At 45.0% G+C, this 22,071-nt stretch overlaps 1 protein-coding gene and 1 non-coding gene across 5 annotated transcripts in view; one reads left to right on the top strand and one right to left on the bottom strand.

The window, feature by feature from the left end:
• Ncoa2 (nuclear receptor coactivator 2) overlaps positions 1-22,071 on the top strand; it is a 266,816-nt gene that overhangs the window by 20,717 nt on the left and 224,028 nt on the right. The gene's annotated exons all lie outside the window — the stretch shown is intronic.
• On the bottom strand, positions 11,282-11,388 carry LOC114690150. The gene has a single exon (XR_003734037.1). It is a non-coding gene; the product is annotated as a U6 spliceosomal RNA (small nuclear RNA).

Below are 22,071 nucleotides of genomic sequence, written 5' to 3'. Positions count from 1 at the left end.
TTCTTTCTGTGTGTAGTGGGGTTTTTGTGTTGTTAATAAAACAGTAATACCTTCAGGAGAAGGAAGAGGCTTTGGAGTTAGAGGATGCTTCAAGTTTGGCAATAGGCAGAATTCTTGTATGATAATACTAGTCACATGATCTAGGCATGTGATCTTGTGAAGAAAACAAGATATTTTAACCTGCAAGAAGCCATTTGCTGGGCATGGTGGCACATGCTTTTATTCCAAGCACTCAGAGAGGCAGAGGCCAGAGCCTAGTCCACATATCGAACTCAAGGACAGCCAGGACTACATAGAGAGACCCAGTCTCAAAACACCAAGGTGTATGTCGGGATGCCTGTTCACTCTGCCCAGTCCTTGACCAGTTGTTGATTTAAATGAGGAATTCTGAGATTCTTGGGAAATTGTAAATCCAATCTACTATAGTCTCGGTCTATTAGTTTTGGTCTCAATGTCATGAACTTCATTATTTCAAATTCAATTTTGCATATAAACTTGACTGACATCACAAAATGGTTTTTTTTTTTTTTTTTTGGTTTTTCAAGACAGGGTTTCTGTGTGTAGCTCTTTGCGCCTTTCCTGGAACTCACTTGGTAGCCTAGGCTGGCCTCGAACTCACAAAGATCCGCCTGCCTCTGCCTCCTGAGTGCTGGGATTAAAGGCGTGCGCCACCACCGCCCGGCACAAAATGGTTTTATATTTGGTAATTATGACATTACAACTGCATGAGTGTTAGTGTCTGTCAAGTGTTAGCATCATGCTTTAGGATTCATTGTAACTTCTCTCATCACACAATCGCAGTTTGAATGGGAAGTTAGAATTTAAAGTCAGTTAAAGAGACAGTTGAGCGGGATGCCTCTTGTTTCTGGAAAGCCTCCTGAAATTCTTGAGAGTTTCTAGTGCTGACTCAAAGTCTTTCTACAGGATTTTGTCTTGTTTTTCATTCATTTTTGTTTTGTTGTTGTTGTGTTTTGTTTGTTTTTGTTCTTAATTCTTATGGAGGCAGGAGCATGCCTGTAACCAAGGACCCGGGGGTGAAGATAAGCAGCAGATAGGCTGGGTGAGCAGGACCTGAGGTCAGTCTCTACTCTATACCTGCTCCATGCCAGCTTGAGCTAGGAGACTAACTAGGAGCAAGCAAGCAAGCAACCCCAAACAAACAAACAAAACCAAAACAACAACAAAATTATTATGGAAAAGTCTTTTAGGAAGTAGGATAATAAAACAGACTTTTATAAACCTACTTATCTAGACCTTTACCACCCCCAACTATTTTGAAGCAAATTCCAGATATCATTTCACTCTGTAGGTGTTAAGAAAGAGGCCTGCTGTGGCAGTGCTCACCTATAATCCCAGCACTCAGGAGGAAAGGCAGGTAGATCTCCGAGTTCAAGGACAGCCTGGTCTACATAGTCAGTTCTAGGGTAGCCAAAGGGTACACAGTGAGACTCTGTCTCAACAAACAGAATTTCCTACAAATGGAAACTGAAGAAACTGTCTTGGTTCACAGCCCTTCACAGTGCTGTGTGCTCAGTCACAGAACGTTGTTGTTGGGTGATGTGCTGTGGGGATGCTTTCCTCCTGATGGGTGGTGCCAATGGAGCCTGTGGTGGAGGAGGCACAGACATTTAACTAGAGAATCACACGAAATTCTAGACCCTGGTGTCAGAATCCTGCCTTTTTGCCTAGTATGATACCCGGAACACCATAATGTAAAGGATAAAATTAGCTGAAGTGGGACTCCTGTGAAGATGGTCTGGAGAGTGATTGATGCCGTTGGGACTTGGGAAAGTGAGTTGGGGTGGAGAGACAGCCCAGGAGCTAAGAGCACCGGCTGCTCTGAGGAGGCCCTGAGTGCAGTTCTTATCACTCATCTGGCGGGTCACAGCCTCCAACTGAGGGTGAGCTGATACCTCCTTCCCTCCAAGGGCACTAGGCATGCATGTGATGTGCATATATGCGTGCAGGCAGAATAAAAATTACTCATATAAACAGAATAAGTAAGTTAATGAATTAAAAAAACAAAAAGAAAATGAATTAAGAACTCCAGTGCCAGGAAGTGGTGGTGCATGACTTTAGTTCCTGCACTCTGGAGACAGAGGCAGCAGATCTCAGAGTTCGAGGCCAGCCTGGTCTACATAGTGAGATCCAGGATGGCCAGGGTTACACAGAGAAACCCTCTCTCAAAACCAAACCAACCAAACTATCCCCCTAAACAAACAAGCAGACAGACAGACAAACCCTGCTTGACATTATTTCTGTCTTATTTATAAAAGGCAGGCTGTGCCTTAAGTAGTCATGTTTGCATATTCAAACACTGAAAAGAATCTACCTTTTCTTGAATCAGAGTGAGCTTTGTAATCATTGACACTTATATCCTCAGTGGGAAAATTCTGTGGAAAGAAGACAGTATTTCAGTGCATAACTAGCTGTTCGTCATCTTTGTATGCATTTTAGGTTGGCAAGCAAGCCAATAATAAAACCATTGTCAGAGACAGGTGATAGAAATTTAGTTACTCAAAGTTTTATGTTGGAAAAGGCAAAGTACTATTTTCTTGGTGTCTTTTATATTCACATAACAAACCTTTGAATGAACACAAGGGTAGACCCTGCTTTGGGGTATGCTGTGTCTAAACTACATGGAGATATTTTCTTTGAGAAGGGCTTTTGTGTGGGTGTTCATGCTGACTTTAACTCACTGCAGTGGAGGCTATCCTTGAAGTGCTGATCCTGCCTCCACCGACTAGGTTCTGAGATGACCACCGTGAAATGTTTACTTGGCCAGAGTTCCTTTCTCTCTGCTGCTGCAGTCTCCAGTGAACTACAGTTATGGCAGAAAGTGTTGTCGTTGACAGCATGAGCTACTTACTGATAGGCAGAGAGCTCGACACCTTTGTCAGGCAATGATGTGTTTGTCTGGACCCATTCTTGGAAAAGGAGGCTGCCAAGGACCTGGGAATGTTGTGTACAACCACATGATAATTATTTTTCAGTGATCTCAAGAGGCTTGAATCTCTATTCTCTTGTCATGTGCTAAATGCATTTAATTAATATTTCCAAGACACTGGATTTCTCCTGCACTTCTCAAAATATGATTAAAGTGGAAGATGGTAGCTGTCTAGACAGGAGGTGGGTAGAAAGCTTTCAGTTTACCCAAATCTTCTGGAAGCCGGGTAATTGTTCTAACTATTTCTGGGAATTTAGTCTTGCATGCTATTATATTTTAGCTAAAATAAGGAGAATAGGGTTGGTAAGATGGCTCAGGAGTTAAACCCAGCCTGACAACTGAGTTCCATCCCCAGGACCCACATGGTGGAAGGAGAGAATGACAAATGTAAATTATCCTCTGTCCTCTGACCTCCACATGTGTGCATTCTCCCCGCCCCCTACACACACACACACACACACACACACACACACACACACGAATTACCATATAGTATTTCTTTTCTAAATGCTACTTAAAACATTAAGAGACTTATAAAAGACTCCCCACATTGTGTACTCTTATCTGTTAACTGGCCCTGTGAGAGGAATGTAGCATGCTTACTAGATAAGGGCGCACAGACTGGGAACCATGCTTCCTGCCTTGAATCCCAGCTCAGCTCCTGAGGAGCTCTGTAGAGCAGACTAAGCTGGTCTGACTGTATTAACCAAGCCGCTGACGACAGTCACAGCCGACGCCATCAGCTGCTTCTAGCAAAGCTTACTTAAATAACAGTCTGTTCATTTGATGTTGTCTTTACAGTATGGTAAGTATAAGAGCTGGGCCTCAGCTCCAGGAAGTTGTTTTCTTTGTCACTACTTCACTAATTGTGGATCTTGGGAAAAGCATTCTAAATTTAGGAGACCTCAGCCTCTTTATTTGTTTTTTTAAATTTAATTTTATTTAAGTAACATTTTTTTCATTTATTTTACATACTGGCCACAGTTTCCCCTTCCTCCTCTCCCCCCTTCTTTATTTTTGAATAGTATATCATAGACTTATGGTAAGAAATCAGTGAGATTGTTTTTTGAATTGTCAGACTCCTTTGAAAAACCACAAACCATCTTCCTTAAAAATTTCCCCTCTTGCCCCAGCCCTGATTTTGCATAGTTAGGCCTGTGGAAAGACATGTGGGTTGCCTACTTTATAGTGGTTGTTGGGAGGTGCTTGCCATCCCTCAACCTGGAGGTAAACTTCTGTCATCTTTTAACTTTTAGAAAAAGTTTTATATAGCACCTAAATGCTTAGAATAACATTTTAAAATGCATTGCAGTGACAGGTCTGAGTAAATAGATGCATGTCTAGTTGTTAATGCAAACCATTTGTGTGACCGTTGTATTCAAGGCCCTAGACGTGAGGTGGATACAGTGTCTGTTAGGCTGTGTCACTGACCCAGATCTTCCAGGAAATAGATACCAAGGAATCAATCCGTTTTAGTTGATCACCTGTGGTCCAACTTAGGGAGAAATTTTCTGCTTCTTCCCAGAGACCCTGTTGCCTGGGCCAGCGTCAGTCTGCAGAACAAGAGGCAAACCCCCCAGTGTTAGTTGTGAGATGGAAGCATCATCAGACCTGTTATTTTCCTGGCAAACAAAACCCTGCACTTGCCTGCCCGTTTAATTTGAGTTTATCAGCTCCAATGGTAGCAGCTGCCTCATTTTTAGACTTTGTGCAAGAACTGACAAAATTTTGGTTCTTAATGTGCTGCTGCTTTTTTTTTTTTTATAACTTTTTATCTAAATGAATGATTCTGCCCATGAACTAATTTACATATTTCTATTTGTACTGCTGTAAAAATGGGAACCATTCTTTTCAACTCAGTGCCTGGAATTCTAGACTGAAATTCCATTTCATCAGGCAGAAGCATGAAAGTGTGTGTGTGTGTGTGTGTGTGTAACTATGCTAAAGCTTTGGACTTTTTTCCCCCCTGTTTAAGCAGTTCAGCTTATTTTGCATGGTAAGATGGCTGGCTCAAAACTGCCAAACTAAGTAAAGGCATGAGAAGTGCAAAGATTTCATTTTTGTAATGAATGTTTTGGGTAATGCTGATGAATGTAACATAATAAATATTAAATTTTGATGTATTTATACCTAATTAGATTCACTGTTGGCTACTGTTTCCTTTTTTATCTTAAAGAAGCATAAATGTGTTAGATTTGGAGATCAGAAATAAGATTTTCTTTGAAAGATAGGCCCATCTTTATAGTTTCTGTGAAATCAAGGTGTTAAGAATACATATCTACAAAAGAAGAACTATTAGAGACCCTTCATTAGTGGTGTTTGTTTGCTTGTTTTGGTTTCTCACTCATTGAGAGAGTTTTGATTTCTGAGTCTTAAGAATAACCGCCTACAGCATGTTTTTCATTCCCGAGTTGGTCATTGTCACGGTGTACAGAGCATAGCATTGTGTGAGTCCATTTGCCGCAGAACGCCATCACACCATCAGTGGAAAATCAATGTGTAGTTTTGAAAATGTAGATTGATGAGTGTGTGCTGCTGGTGTCTGCTGGAGCTGGGGGCTGCTTCCGGGGTCAGGAGCAGGCCAGCCCAGCTTCTGCATCACAGATAGCCAAGGTGGGCTCTGAGACGGCTCTTCCCAGCATGAGCCCCGAGCTTCCCTGAGGAAGGTGAAGGATGCACCTGAGGAAGATTTTGACAGGAAATGGCATTAGATTAGTGTTGGACTGATCTGCACCCTAACACTACCACCTTGGGCTAAAGTGAATAGATTTTGCCTGTCAACTAAAATTGAAGTTCATTGTCCTATTTTTTATGGAAGTTTAGTGTAAAGTAAACCACCCAACCATAATCCTTTAAAATAATGTTACATTTGTATTGGTTTCATAACCTCGAAGAATTCAGAGATGGTCCATCCATTCACCTCCTTTCTCTCTCGTTTCTTTAGTAGGATTTTTTTTTTTTCCAAACTGAATTTTGTAACTCGTTAGTAAGCCCTGAGCTCACTTTAGCTGTTGGTAGCCAGTATAAAACTAAAACAAAACTAATGAATATAAAAGAAAAATTCGGAGTGGAATGCACAGAGTTGAGGTAAATGCAAAGCTAAACGCACAGGCTTGTGTGTGTGTGTGTGTGTGTGTGTGTGTGTGTGTGTACACGTGTGTGTGTGTGTGCGCGCGTGTGTACGTGTGTATGTGTGTGTGTGTGTACATGTGTGTACATTTCCCACCACAGGATTGTTAAGAGTAGTAAAATGGTAAAGTTTGCCAAGCTTGCTTAAGCCCCTATGCATACCCTCTGCCCTCCTGTGAATGTTTTCTCTCTGACTGGTTGACTCTTCAGATAGGGAGCCTTCTGGTATAAAAAGCTTACTGCGGTATCACTATTTCGTGGTTCTCTAAGGGCAGGGTTCCTAACAGAAGTTCTGTGACTTCAGGTAGTGTGATATCTGAGCGTGTCTGAGGATGCCCCTGGGTATGTAGACATAAAAGGCCCACTGTTAGTTTTCCATCAGCTCTCAGGTCTAAACAGTATTAGAATGTGACCTAAGCACCAATGGCATCATGACAGTCAGTTCAGATGTTTATTTCACAGCACCATTACAGTATTAACATGTAGGCCTTCATTTTCTAAAACTCATTTTAATTGTGTTTTAATTCTCAGTTCTGCAAGGGGTTTGCTGAAATACCATATTCTGCTTCCTTCTGATTTCCAAGCATATCCCCTGTAGTATATGTACATGTGTGTGCACACCTGCATGGAAGCCAGAGGTCAGTGTTGGTTGCTCTGAACCTGGAGCTGGCTCATTGCTAGGACTAGGCTGGTTGGTCCATGGCCTATGGGGATTCACCTGTTGCGTCTGCCATTCTAGTGCTGGGATTACAGATACGGGGCCCAGTTTGTTTTTCCTGGGAGCTGAGGACTGAACCCAGGGCCTTGCACTTGATAGACAAGTGCTCTACCACTGAGCTAAATCCCCAACCCCATGTGGCCCAGTTTTTATGTGGATGCTGAGGGTCTGAACTTGGGTCAGCTTGCACTGAGTGAGCGTTCTCCCCAGCCTGTGAATCCTTTTTGAGTTTTTAAAAGAGCTCTCTCACCCGATGACATAAGCAAATTACTAGCCAAGCAGAAAACTTTTAATTAATTCAAAATTCCAATAACAGATCTTGTATTTTTGATATAATGGAGTTGCATAGTTGTATCACTCCATTTCCTTTGTTGTAACAAGATACTTGAAGCTGAGTGCTTTATAAAGCAAAGAGAGAAGCTGATGAGATGGCTCGGTGGTTAGAGTACTTGTTGCTTTTCCAGGGGACCCAGGCTTGATTCCTCGCAGCACATGGTAGCTCACAACTGTTCATATGTGTAGTTCCAGGGGATCTGATACCCTCTTGGTTTCCACAAGGATGCAAGTGGTGCCCATGCAGGCAGAACACCCATGTACAAAATAACAAAAGATTCTTCAATTTATAGTTCTGCAGTCTGGAAGTCCAAGGTCTGTGCTGTTGCTGAGAACCTGTGGCTGATGGCCTCATAGTAGTGGAAATGTGTGCTTGAGGCGTTGTTTGCCCGGGAGTCAGGAAGCCAGAGAATTTAGAGGCTACCCTTGTTGTTTTATAATATCTGCTTTTGTGAGGACTAACTCATTCTAAGAAATCTGGCCTCAAACTCAGAGACTCACATGCCTCTGCTCCCGAGTGCTAGGATTAAAGCTATGTCCCCAAACCTAGGCACATATAGATTATAGATTATTTTTTATTGATGATTTCTTGTCTTTTTTTTATGAGGGTGCTGGAGAGTCTTTTTATTTTTTAATTTTTTTATGAGCATCAATGTTTTGCCTGAATGTAAGTCTGTGCGAGGGTGTCGGGTCCCCTGGAACTGGAATTACAGACAGTTGTGAACCACCATGTGTGTGCTGGGAGTTGAACCTGGGTCCTCTGGAAGAGCAGTCGGTACTCTTAACCACGGAGCATCTCTCCAGCTCCTGATGAATTTTTCTGAAATACACAAATGAACCTTGTCTTCTTGACCTTTTACCCCCCCTAAATGTCTCATAGACCTACATAGAAAAACTAAAATATGAAAGCTTTGGAAAAAGATAATATGACTTGGGCATAGGCAAGGATTTGTTGGAATGCCAAAGGACTAATTATGAAAAAATGATGACTAGGACTTCACAATTAAAGCTGTCTAAGGACACTGTTAAAATGAAAACAAAGGCCACAGTTTGGGAGAAAAAATATTCATAGCAAACAAAACAAAACAACATGTAAATTCTAATGAGGAGCCGAGTGTGTGTGGTGACACATTCCTGTGACCCCAGCCCTGGGTGAGACAGGAGGATTGCAAGTTAACTGCCAGTCTGGGCCTCAGGTGAGTTCAAGACCCCCTTGAGCAACATAGTGAGACCCTGTCTAAAAAAAGAGAAACAGCAAAGCAAAAGCATAAACAAACCAACCTACCATATCAAAACCAACCAACCAAAACCAAAACCACCCCACAAAAAACAAAACAAAAAAAAAAGAAAGAAGGAAATGAAGGAACCCTTACACTTTAATAATCAATCCGGTTTTTAAAATGTTTGAAAAACTGGACAGGTCACTCACAGAAGACTTATAAAAATGCTGGGATATATCGTAAGAGAGCTCCGTGTCTGGAACCATTTCATCGTAGCTTAAATGGACATAGAATAGTCAAAGAGGAAAAGACCATACCCAGTGCAGGGACGAGAGGCCACCAAAAGCAGGGACATGCCTGGGAGGCTGGCAGTTCCTTAGAAAGCGTCTGGTAGTGGAAGGCACTTGGCGTGTCCCTCGGCGTTTCTCCCGGATGTAAGCACGCGTCCTGGAGTCTTGGTGTGTGGATGTCTGTAGTGGCTCATTCCTGCGGCTGGGCACTGGAGAAGCTCGGCGTCCACCCAAGGACCAGGTCAGGCATGGGAAGACGATTTAGCTGTAAGAAGCAGCCACCAGTGAGTGCTAAAGGTACCAGTCCCGCGGACGGATGTCAGACCACACTCTGCCTTTTTCTGTGAGGCTCTGGAGCAGGAACAAGTGAGATGAGATGCAGCAACAGAAATCAGGCAAATGTTGCCTATGGTTGGAGTGGGGACTGACTGTAAAGCGAACCTTCTGGAATGGTGGAGTAGCCTGTATGTTGTGGCAGTACCACCTGTTTGGTGTGCATCTGTTGTCTGGTGATGGATCTGCCTTGTGAGCAAGCGTGCTATATGCCGGTGTTGGTCGCTTCATGTAAGAAGGAAGGCCTCTCTTGGTGGATCCTGTCCCCAGCAGCATATACATGTGGCCCCACTTAAATCATAAAGTTATCTAAAATTAGTATTTGTGGCACTTCCTTTGGGGGTGTTTCTGGAACCTGATCAGATATACTTACTCTGCATAAGCTCAAACTGATCTTAGCAGTTTCGGTTGCTAAGTGCTCCGGTCTAACTTTTGTGCTAATACACTATTCTGTCCCCTCTCTTAACAACAGAGAGGACTTTGGTAGCTGCTGTCCTTTGTGGGTAGGTGACCTTTGAGCTCTGAGAATTTTAGACCAGATTCTGGTTTCCAGAATCATTATTTTAAGTTCAGTTTGGAATTTTTTTTTCCCTGTGGGGTTTCAATGAATGCACTCATATGTCTGGGTTATAGTTTCTGTTGTTTTGTTTTTCTTGCCCCTTCATTCAGTATCTGATCAGTGATTTTCTACTTTGGTTTGGTTGACTTACAGTTAATGTGATTTAGTCTGATATTTTTCGTAGTACTTTAATATTAAACATTTATGTGGATACACAGTAAATTTTGTAAAGGAATGGATTTTACTTGTTTACTATTAATCGACTCTACTGTTTAAAAGTGATTCCTGAGAAGTTCAGCTTCTAGAATAGACTCCCTCAGGTGCCTGTGGTGATGACAGAAAGATACAGGGGTTTCCTGTCTTGAGCTCTGGTCTGGCATGGAGGCCGTGCAGGGCTCTCCTGCCTGGCCGTGGGACTGAAGTGTCACAGCACTTGTGATTAGCTGCTTAAAAACCAAAACAATAGGAGGTTTATCTCCCCCACATCAGGGTTTTCCTTGATAGTAGCGCATACTTTTTAATGCACATCAGAAGTTTCTGTAAGCTTTAGTCCCCGCTGTTCATTTGATAGTGCTGTTTTAAGTGTATTTTGAAGAATTCTAGATTGTTCTGCGCCTCTATTATGTATTTTTAAATTGTATATAACACAGAATACATGTCAATTTATCATCTCACCACTTTCAAGGATCTAGGTTACTAGCATATGTACATGGTTATGCTTACCCTTATTTTTGGTGCAATAACGTAACATAATTATTACTTAACACGACAGAGGTTATGCATACTTATTTAGCTTTTTTTTCCTTTTTTGTTTTGTTTTTGAGACAAGGTCTCAGTCTATAACTGTAGCTGGCCTAGAACTTGCTTTGTAGACAAAGTGGGGCCTGGAACTCACAGAGCTGCTGCCTCTGCCTCTCAACACTTTCTTTTCTTGTGTGGCCTTTACACATGCTAGCAAAGCCCTCTACCCTGGATAGATTGGTTTTTAACTGTAACACACTTGTCAGTCACTGTTGTTGCTGGTAAGATCTCCTGCATTGTTGGACTCTCACACCTCCCTTTTCTTGCTGTCATAGGCTTCTTACAGCTTGGTGTAGACTCCATCCACACCCTTCCCCTTTCTCCCATTCCAGTAGATTCTGCCTATGTGGTTTTGAGATGGTCTCATGTATTCCGGTCTGGCTCCTTTCCCTGTGCCGGCCTTGGACGTCTGATGCTTTTGCTTCTACCTCCCACGTGCTGGGATTACAAGTGTGTACCACCGTGCTTTCTTGACAGTGAGATCCTTACTTAGTCATACATTGAAGGTGTTTATGTCACGGTTGTTGCTATTTGGGATGTAGCCCTTTCACATAGCGAGGAAATAATTTAGGTTACAGGAAAGGAAGCCTGGAATTTCCTGACAGGTCGTCTTCATTCGTCTCCTGTTCTCTGCACTATTCTCATCTTCTCTGTGTCATGTGATCGGAGATAGCCAGAATCCTGAAAAAGCACTGGGACGGTTGTGCCTGTACTCTGTAGCTTCTTAGTTCACTTTAGGCAAGCACAGAATAATAGGGCCTGAGAGCCAGACAGCCTTGTGTACCCAGAACTGACTCCTAATCTTATTGGAGCCTCTGGCTAGTCCCGTCAGCCTTGAGGGCAGTGGTTCTCAACCTTTCTAATGTTGCCCCCTTTTAATACAGTTCCTCGTGTTTATGTTCCATAAAATTATTTCTTTTTTTTCCAGAAGTAGCTTTTATTTATTTCCATAAAAATATGGAACGCTTCACGAATTTGCGTGTCATCCTTGCGCAGGGGCCATGCTGATCTTCTCTGTATCGTTCCAATTTTAGTCTATGTGCTGCCGAAGCGAGCACCCATAAAATTACTTCATTGCTACTTCATATCTAATTTTTCTGCTGTTGTGAATTGTAACACAAATATCTGTGTTTTCTAATGGTCTTTAGGCAACTCCTGGAAGAGGGTCATTGCCCCACCCCCAAGGGGTCACGACCCACACGTTGAGAACCACTGCTCTAGTGTATGCCCTTCCCTGGGGAGTGGTTGGCAGCACTCAGCCTAATCACGGATGATGGTAAAGGTTTTATGTCCTCTGCCTTTGTCTTCAATAGCCACCCAGGGTGCAAGATCCAAGTGAATCACATTGTGCCTTAGTTGGAAGTATGACTTCCTAATCTCAAACCTGAGCTCCACTAAATCACACTTCTCTGATCCAGTCTCATATGAGTCATTGTTGGTACCATGTTTATAATAAGGTTTTTTGTTTGTAGCAGACAAACAAAATTTTTGATTTTGAGATGGGGTCTGGCTGTGTAGCCCAGAGATACACATACAATTGGCCATCCTCCTGCCTCAGTCTCTGGAGTGCTGGGATTTCAGGTCCACATCATCTCACCTGGCCTTTAAAGCAGTTTTGATAGAACTGTCAGAGAAGAGCAAACGTTAAGCAAATCTCGACTTAGAAACCCAGATTAACCAAGACTGACTTATTCATTATGTTGGTGTATGTTCGATTTTATACACTCAGTTACACATTCAATTTTATCAAAGAACCAGTTGTACTAAGGCTTTCTTAAATGAGTATTTTCCAAACTATGTTTAAACTGTTTGAGTTACAAAAATTGAATTTGTGTATAATCTTTCAGTGTGTCTAATGAGCTGTGAGTTTCCAGGAAATCTATCATTTTGTTAATGATTGAAATATTACAACGTGTTTAAACTGTTACCTAAGCTTATTATTTTAGTAATACTGCCAAATATGAAGAACTGTAAAGAAAGTGGTAAATGCAGAATGAGCAAACAGTTAATGTGATAGGATCCGGAAGTGTAAATAAAGAGCATACAGCTTTTGCTCTTCCCTGGACGACGGTCACCGTAGTTTTTGGAAGATACCTAACAAGTCACTATTTTAGTTCAGTAGTCATTATAGCAGAGATGCTGATTTCATTCTTACCTGGTAAATTTGCAGGATACATAAAAAAAATAGAATTACCAGCTTAGGGATGTAGCTCAGTTGGTAGAGTGTTTGCTTATCATTCGAGAGGCCTTAGGGTTGATAAACCAGCAACTCATAAACTAGGTATGGTGGCATGTGCCTATAATCCCAGCACTCAGAAGTGGGGAGGAGGCAGATCAGGATTATCCTTTGTTGTTATTAATAGCTAGTTCAAGACCAGCTTGGGTTATGTGAAACCCTATAGGAAAAAATAAGAATATAAAAAAAAGAAAGAAAAAGAAACCAGACTTTGCCACAGGGAGTGTTTGGGGAGGGTCACTGACTAGGAAGCAACTTCACTCAGTTCAGTGCACTCTGGCATTTTCCTTTTGAACGCTTCAGGCCAGTGACTACTGTCCTAATTATCATAGTAGTGACCCCTGAACCCAGCGAAAGATTGTAGTAAACCATCAGAACCTTGCCTGCACCAGACTCTTAGCCAACATTTTAAGAAAAATAGATGACTTTCAGGGGTATTGTAGTGGATTGCTTTAGCGTCAGTAGCAGATTTTTAGAAGGAATAAATTAATAAAAGCCATTAGACAGAGAGAGCGTGTGTGTGTGTGTGTGTGTGTGTGTGTGTGTGTGTTCGTGCCTTTGTCTGTCTGGTATTGGAATGCCAGATCAGAGGATAACCTGATGGCACTCAGTTCCAGAGGCTTGGTGGCCAGTGTCTTTAACCCTTTACCTGCTGAGTCATCTTGCAGGCCCAGATCTTCATTGGTATACAGGCCATGGCTGTGTTGTTCTCTCTTTCACTTCTTTTGGGGTGGTCTACTTTTTCTGCCCTTGGAGATGATGTTTCTGAAAACTTCACCCTGTTTGTCTGTGAGTAGCAGCCAGCATAGCACTTCGTCAAACTTCACTCATTGAACTAACTCCCTTACGGAGGGCACTCTGTCTAGAATGATCTGTCTAGGCCTTGCTCATGCTTCACAGTGAGGAGAGTAACCCTGTGTGGCTTGAATCATTGTTGCTAACTCACTGGACTTCCCATTCCATGTCAAAGCTGTCAGGCTTTGCATTGTCCTGCAGCACTATGAACCTTTGAACAATCCGCCTTATTTCCCAGTCCTCATTTGGAAATGGAGCAAGATCAGAGGCCGACCATCTTCCACTTCCAAGTCTCTAGTAATGTTCAGAGTGTCTCCTTAATGTATTTGAACGTGAGAAATCCTGAGGAGCGCTCACACAGCCCCGGGATCTAAGCTAGAGTTGCTGCTCAACCGTCTTAGACTTGAGGACACTTTTGTGGACTTCTTCATTTGACCCAAGGTGTCTTCCTGAAGGCACAGCTTAGATGGGCTTACTGTTATTCTTCGGGCTGCTTTTATGTCAGCGGGTCTTCCTGTAGTAGGTTTTTTTTTTTTAAACTTAAAAAAAAAAACTAGCTCTTAAAACATCTTTAGCATTTAGATTCATACTTATTATACTAAGAATTTTCCAACATTTTGAATGGTACCATTTAATACATGGAAACTGATAATCAAACATTTAAATTGAAACTGTTTGTGCCAGGAGCTAGTTTTTACTAAAAGCCACAGTACTGTGATTATTGGTCCCTATATGCAGCTATTCCACAATTGGTGTTACACTCTCAGCAGTCATATTTATATATGTTTTTGGTGTAACTATTACTCTGTTGGTAGCCTTTTACTGTATCTGGAAATGCAGTCCACCTCCTGAGGACAAAAGAGAAGAAACAGTAGCAATTAATGCCATTATTCCCACAGTGCTTCAGAAATTGGCATACAAGTTTTCACGTTAATCTCACAAATGCTGTTATTTTGAATTTGTTTCATTTCAAAACAATGTTGAGTGTCTCTAACGAGCCACAGCAGCTGAAACAAGGTGGGCGTGATAGGAGAGAATTCTGAGAGGGAGCTCGGGGCTTCATCTAAAGGAGGTGGCAGTGGTGGGGGAGCCTGGGTTTTGGTCCCGTGGATTTTTAAAGCTTCCCTTTCCGAGCACGGTTAGGGTGTCTGAGGGCAGTCAAATATGGGTGGCTGTCCCTGTCCTCCTGTAGGAGCACCCTGGAGACTCCTGCAGTGTTTGCCAGGAGGAGGTCCCTGTAGATTTGGGGGATGCCCCCTTCTGGAAGTCTTCAGGAGTCTGCCTTTAGGAGCAGTCAGCGTTTCTAGGGGTAGAAGTCCTCTTGTGTCAGAAGTATAGAGTCTGTTTTACTAGCCTCTGCAAAATATGTCAGCTAGGGTTACTTAGGGTTTCCTGGGAATCTTATCTTTGCCTAAAACTCTGAATTCTAGAACAATAATAGTTTAGTAAGTACACCAAGCTTTCAAATAACCTTTTTGTTTGTTTGTTTTCTAGTACTGGAGATGGGACCCAGGGTCTGGTGCATGCACCACCAAGCACCATCCCAGCCTGCTTTTTACTTCTTTTCAGACAGGGTCTGTCTAAGCTGCTCACTTGGGATCCCAGGCAGCCTTTGACCTTGAGCCCCTCTGTCATCCATGCACCTTGCAGGACAAGCCCGTGCCACAGGTTTGTTTGAAAGCAAACAAAGGCTACATAACTTTGAAGCTTTTTGTACTCTTTTTTTTTTTTAAACAAATATGTATCTACATAATTCTGAATAGAGTACTTAAGAAAAAAGCCAAAAATAATAAAGAATTGAAACATTTTAGGTAAAAAAGCCATTTGTAACTTTCAGGTTGACAGTGATGAATATATACACATACTCATATTCACTGCCTTTCCCCCAAAGCCCATGAGATTTTTTTTTAATTTGAGTATTTTCTTACTAGATTGTGATTAAGAATGGAGCCAGTTCACACAGAAACACTTAATATCCTCGTTATCATTATTTCTTCCTTTTTTCTTTATTTCACACGCATTCGTGTTTTGCCTGCACGTATAAATCTGTGTGAAGGTGTCAGATTTCCTGAAACTAGAGTTTCAAGCAGTTATGATTTGCCATGTGGGTGCTGGGAAGTGTCCCAGGTCCTCTGAAAGAGCAGCCCCTGCTCCCAACTGCTTTTCCAGCCTCATTTTTCTTTTCCTTCCTTCCTTCCTTCCTTCCTTCCTTCCTTCCTTCCTTCCTTCCTTCCTTCCTTCCTTCCTTCCTTCCTTCCTTCCTTGTCTCCCTCCTCCCTCCCTCCCTCCCTCCCTCCCTCCCTCCCTCCCTCTTTCTTTCTTTTTTCTTTCCAAGACAGGGTTTCTCCTTGTAGTTTTGGTGCCTGTCCTGGATCTCACTCTGTAGACCAGCCTGGCCTCGAAGTCACAGAGATCTGCCTGCCTCTGCCTCCCGAGTGCTGGGATTAAAGGCATGCGCCACCACTGTCAGGCCCCATTATTTCTTAAGATTCATAATTTGTTCAGTACCATTAGTTCCCCTCTTTATTTTTTATTTTATTTTATTTTTTTTTATTTTTTGGTTTTTTGAGACAGGGTTTCTCTGTGTAGCTTTGTGCCTTTCCTGGTACTCACTTGGTAGTCCAAGCTGGCCTCGAACTCACAGAGATCCGCCTGCCTCTGCCTCCCGAGTGCTGGGATTAAAGGCGTGCGCCACCACCACCCGGCCCTCTTTATTTTTAAAACCCTACTTTCACCAACCTGTGCCCGTCCTCAGTCCTCACACCTCACTGCTAGTGTTGATGCTGCTTTTCCCACTTCGTGTCCCAGGAGCACCATGTTAAGAGGCTCTCATAGGATCTTTGGGATCTGCCTAGATTCAACTTGGAAGCCAGAAATGGGTCTTGTGGCACTTGAGGCCAGGTATGGACAGTGTGGGCGATGGTGGGTGGAGCACCTTCCTCTTGGCTCTGTGTTGCTGAGATCTCCCAACTGGAGGTGAAGAGGACTAATTGGGCACTTCAGGATCATTTTGTTTTGTCTCCCCTTGTTCCTTGGGTCCATCATTGATGTGAAGGTACCTGCTGGCCTGGGGGGTTCAGGGCCTATGTAGCCCTTTACCCATGGATTTGCTGGATCATTTTTTCCCTATCCTTTTCATTGGCTTTTGTTGCTATTATTCACCCTCCTCCCAGCTCGTCCTTTTCTTTCTTTCTTTTCTTATTTTGATGGAAAACTTAAATGTTTATGTGTCACCACTGGTGTGGCTTCTGTCCCCTTGTGGAACATGCATCACAATTTGGAGACATTTGCTTAGGATTTCAAAGGGTGCTGTGGAAAACTGAACTTTAATGGTGAACATTCAGGGAACACACAGAAACTTGGGGCATCTCTTCTGAAAGAATACCTGTGGTTTCCGTAAAGATGAAGCTGAAAGGAAGAGTGTGGTGTCAAGTTTGGCCTTGAATGACAGGGTTAGAAGAAGGGTTATGTTATGTTAGAAGAAGTCCTGGATTGCTCAGGCCTGTCTACAGTATTGTGTCTGCTCATACATATGTATTAGGTTGAAATGAATGTACTTTTTCCAGTTGTTTGGAAAGCAACTATTATCTATCTCTACCAAATACCGATTTGTCTCAAATGTGTTAAAATGGAAGCACAAGGCTAGAAAGGCTCAGGGCAGCTCCCAGAGTTGCTGAATGACTGCATCATCTGGCTTTTGTCTGAAACCTTTCTAGACTTGCACAGACGGCAATGGTAATACCCACCCAGAGTTCCCACACTGTCGGCAGGGACAGACTGAAACACAGCTGTCAGCTTCATAGGACCTGCCTGCTGTTTCAGAAGAGTGCCTGGTCCCTTCAGCACACTGACTAGTGTTCATTGGGTGCTGTCACCAGGAACTAGAAGAGGAGAGTGCTGGAGAGACTGTCCCCTCCTCTATTTAGGGCCTGTGACTGTAGTCATCTGTGGGATTAACTGACTAGCTAAAAGATTCTCCTGCTCATTAGCATAGAGGGGTGTAACTAGTCACACTTTACAGTTACAGACTTCAGTATTCGTCATCTGATTTGGTTCTCCCAAGATCCATCCCGCATGGTGGCCCACACCTTTAATCCTAGTGCTTGGGAAGCAGAGGCAGGTGGATATCTGGGAATTCAAAGGCCAGCCTGGTCACAAATCCAGTTTTAGGACAGCCAGAGCTACATAAAACAGAGACTGTGTCTCAAAGAACAAAGTCCATTTATTCTGTTCTATTTTCAACTTAATATGGTTTCACTTTGAAAAAATTAATTTCCTTAAAAAGTCAGAATTACTGTTCTCAAATTAATCCCTTCAGTGTCTCAATGCTTATTTTTTTTGCACTGGGTCATTTACTGTCTCCTCCATTTTCTGCCCCCTCCCCACCTGCAGACTGTCCTTCCTGCCCCCTCCACCTGCAGACTGTCCTTCCTGCCCCTCCCCACCTGCAGACTGTCCTTCCTGCCCCTCCCCACCTGCAGACTGTCCTTCCTGCCCCTCCCCACCTGCAGACTGTCCTTCCTGCCCCTCCACCTGCAGACTGTCCTTCCTGCCCCTCCCCACCTGCAGACTGTCCTTCCTGCCCCTCCCCACCTGCAGACTGTCCTTCCTGCCCCTCCCCACCTGCAGACTGTCCTTCCTGCCCCTCCCCACCTGCAGACTGTCCTTCCTGCCCCTCCCACCTGCAGACTGTCCTTCCTGCCCCTCCCCACCTGCAGACTGTCCTTCCTGCCCCTCCCCACCTGCAGACTGTCCTTCCTGCCCCTCCACCTGCAGACTGTCCTTCCTGCCCCTCCCCACCTGCAGACTGTCCTTCCTGCCCCCCCTGCCTGCCCCCTCCACCTGCAGACTGTCCTTCCTGCCCCTCCCCACCTGCAGACTGTCCTTCCTGCCCCCTCCACCTGCAGACTGTCCTTCCTGCCCCTCCACCTGCAGACTGTCCTTCCTGCCCCCTCCCCACCTGCAGACTGTCCTTCCTGCCCCTCCCCACCTGCAGACTGTCCTTCCTGCCCCTCCACCTGCAGATTGTCCTTCCTGCCCCTCCCCACCTGCAGACTGTCCTTCCTGCCCCTCCCCACCTGCAGACTGCCCCCTCCACCTGCAGACTGTCCTTCCTGCCCCTCCCCACCTGCAGACTGTCCTTCCTGCCCCTCCACCTGCAGACTGTCCTTCCTGCCCCCTCCACCTGCAGACTGTCCTTCCTGCCCCTCCCCACCTGCAGACTGTCCTTCCTGCCCCTCCCCACCTGCAGACTGCCCCCCTCCACCTGCAGACTGTCCTTCCTGCCCCTCCCCACCTGCAGACTGTCCTTCCTGCCCCTCCTCACCTGCAGACTGTCCTTCCTGCCCCTCCCCACCTGCAGACTGTCCTTCCTGCCCCTCCACCTGCAGACTGTCCTTCCTGCCCCTCCACCTGCAGACTGTCCTTCCTGCCCCCTCCACCTGCAGACTGTCCTTCCTGCCCCTCCCCACCTGCAGACTGTCCTTCCTGCCCCTCCCCACCTGCAGACTGCCCCCTCCACCTGCAGACTGTCCTTCCTGCCCCCTCCACCTGCAGACTGTCCTTCCTGCCCCTCCCCACCTGCAGACTGTCCCCTCCACCTGCAGACTGTCCTTCCTGCCCCTCCCCACCTGCAGACTGCCCCCTCCACCTGCAGACTGTCCTTCCTGCCCCTCCCCACCTGCAGACTGTCCTTCCTGCCCCTCCTCACCTGCAGACTGTCCTTCCTGCCCCTCCCCACCTGCAGACTGTCCTTCCTGCCCCTCCACCTGCAGACTGTCCTTCCTGCCCCTCCACCTGCAGACTGTCCTTCCTGCCCCCTCCACCTGCAGACTGTCCTTCCTGCCCCTCCCCACCTGCAGACTGTCCTTCCTGCCCCTCCCCACCTGCAGACTGCCCCCTCCACCTGCAGACTGTCCTTCCTGCCCCTCCCCACCTGCAGACTGTCCTTCCTGCCCCTCCCCACCTGCAGACTGTCCTTCCTGCCCCTCCCCACCTGCAGACTGTCCTTCCTGCCCCTCCACCTGCAGACTGTCCTTCCTGCCCCTCCCCACCTGCAGACTGTCCTTCCTGCCCCTCCCCACCTGCAGACTGTCCTTCCTGCCCCTCCACCTGCAGACTGTCCTTCCTGCCCCTCCCCACCTGCAGACTGCCCCCTCCACCTGCAGACTGTCCTTCCTGCCCCTCCACCTGCAGACTGTCCTTCCTGCCCCTCCCCACCTGCAGACTGTCCTTCCTGCCCCTCCCCACCTGCAGACTGCCCCCTCCACCTGCAGACTGTCCTTCCTGCCCCTCCACCTGCAGACTGTCCTTCCTGCCCCTCCCCACCTGCAGACTACTTCCTGCCCCTCCCCACCTGCAGACTGTCCTTCCTGCCCCTCCACCTGCAGACTGTCCTTCCTGCCCCTCCCCACCTGCAGACTGTCCTTCCTGCCCCCTCCACCTGCAGACTGTCCTTCCTGCCCCTCCCCACCTGCAGACTGTCCTTCCTGCCCCCTCCACCTGCAGACTGTCCTTCCTGCCCCTCCCCACCTGCAGACTGTCCTTCCTGCCCCTCCACCTGCAGACTGTCCTTCCTGCCCCCTCCACCTGCAGACTGTCCTTCCTGCCCCCTCCACCTGCAGACTACTTCCTGCCCCTCCCCACCTGCAGACTGTTTTTGGAGTGTGTAGTTTTGCCCTCAGATACAGCACGTCTTCCCTTCTTTAGTCCTACCTATAAAACTTGAATGTTTTAGGCAAAAACTCTTTTTCATGGTGTTCTCGGATTAATAGCTAGGATAATCTCCGTGTGTGTGTGTGTGTGTGTGTGTGTGTGTGTGTGTGTGTGTGTGTCCTTCCGTCTGTCCGTGTCCGTGTTTTCCCTGGTCTTAGAGATTTCAGCTGCATGTACTTTGCATCCTGTCCTCCAGGTGGAGGGCTGTGTGTCATGTAGCGCGCTCTCCCTTATTTTCATACTACTCTTGGAGTCTTCTCTACCTGTGTTTCTCTAGTTCTTAGATCCACCAGTACTTACATTGTATCAGTACATTGTATTGGAGAAACATTTTATTCTTTGTTTGTTTGATTTTTAAGACAATCTCCATATATAGCGGTGGCTGGCTTGTTATGTAGACCAGGCTGGCTTCAGACTCACAGATCTGCTGTTCCCTACCTTTGCCAGAGTGCCGGAATTAAATGCGTAAACTGCCACACCTAGCTCTTAAACATCATTTTATAGTAAGATAAAGAACATTTTGTTTCTGGAATACCCCCGAGATAACCAGCATTTCTTTAACTTTGTTTTGAGCATTAGAAATAAATTTTGTGTGTGTGTGTGTGTGTGTGTGTGTGTGTGTGTGTATCTCCACCTTTCTAAATATAAAATTGCAAGCTTTGACAAATGTTTATAATGAGATATATAGATACAAATGTATATGATTAGAAAATTTACTGTATTTTTAAATCACCTCCTGCTGTCACATCTAGACTGGCAACCATGATGTGTTCTCTTTATGGTGTGAATGGAGTTGCACATCTTTGCACCTGGCTGTTTAGTGTCAGTTTATGCTTTCTCATTGTAGACAGTACTCCAGAACGCAGTCACACCCCAGCCTGTTCATCCACTCACCAGGTAAAGGAGGTTTGGCCTGCGTCCAGATTCTGGTCTCTGCAGGAAAGCTGCCAGGAGCTCTTACATGCTCTGGTGGCTTGAATGAGAAACGTCCTGTTGAGGCTCAGGCCTTAGAACAGTTGCTCATCAGCCGGGGAGGCCGGGATGGTTGAGCCTTGCTGGAAGAGGTATGCCACTGGAGGGCTTTGAGATTAAAAAGGCTCACGGAGTTCCCATGTGCTTGCTCTCTTCGATTCTGTTAAGGGAAGGGAACTCTCAGCATTTTGTTCCAGCTTACATGCCTGCCTCTTGCTGCCTCTCTGGAGCTGTAAGCCAAAACAAACTCTTCTTTGTCTCTGTTGTTTTATCACAGTAACAGACAAGAAAGTAACTAGTGTCTGTTACAGGGCTGACCGGCAACTTTCGCTTCACATAGGGTGAATACTTAGGAATGGACTTGTGATACATTTTAACTTGTTTACTTAACTTGTTCAACAAACTGCGAAGTTTGTAAAGAAACTTAAACTAAGCACCCAGTACCTTTCCCTAGAACGCCTCTAAATACCTTGTCTGCACTGATGACAAGTTACAGTTTCCACCCGCAGCAGCTTTCCGAGACTCTCCCTAACTCACACACTCACCCCACCCCTTCCTTATTTACTTTTAAAATTAGATCCTTTCAGGCAATATAGTAAATATGTGCTAAAAACTCAGCCCTTTCCTATGAGTGCTTAATGGGCATTGAAAAAGAGCAGCTGCATGCATCTTGAGACTCTGTTGCCTGTCACCTGATGTGCAGGTACGGAAGGTGGGAGCTTTAGGCTGGACCACATGGCTTGTTAAAACTGGGTATGTTCTGGGGTTTGGTTTAAAATTCTTGGAATTTTGCAGAGTTACTGCTTCCTTTGGTTCTTCCTAGGGGGCTGAGTTTCTGATTTCCATTAACCCCTACTTGACTGTCACACAGTCTCAGAATTGACTTACTGTGCTTGATTAGATAAAGGATTACATTTCCTAAATATTGGCATTCTGTTTGGACATCTAGAACTGTGTTTACTCATAACTAAACTGTTTCAGATTTTGTAATAATGGAAGGTTTGGTTTGGTTTTAAGATCTGTA

This window comes from Peromyscus leucopus, chromosome 5 (genome assembly GCF_004664715.2).
Source record: "Peromyscus leucopus breed LL Stock chromosome 5, UCI_PerLeu_2.1, whole genome shotgun sequence".
NCBI classification, from domain to species: Eukaryota; Metazoa; Chordata; class Mammalia; order Rodentia; family Cricetidae; genus Peromyscus; species Peromyscus leucopus.
Note: the sequence above shows the minus strand (reverse complement) of the source record. Positions and strands in the feature narration are given on the sequence as shown.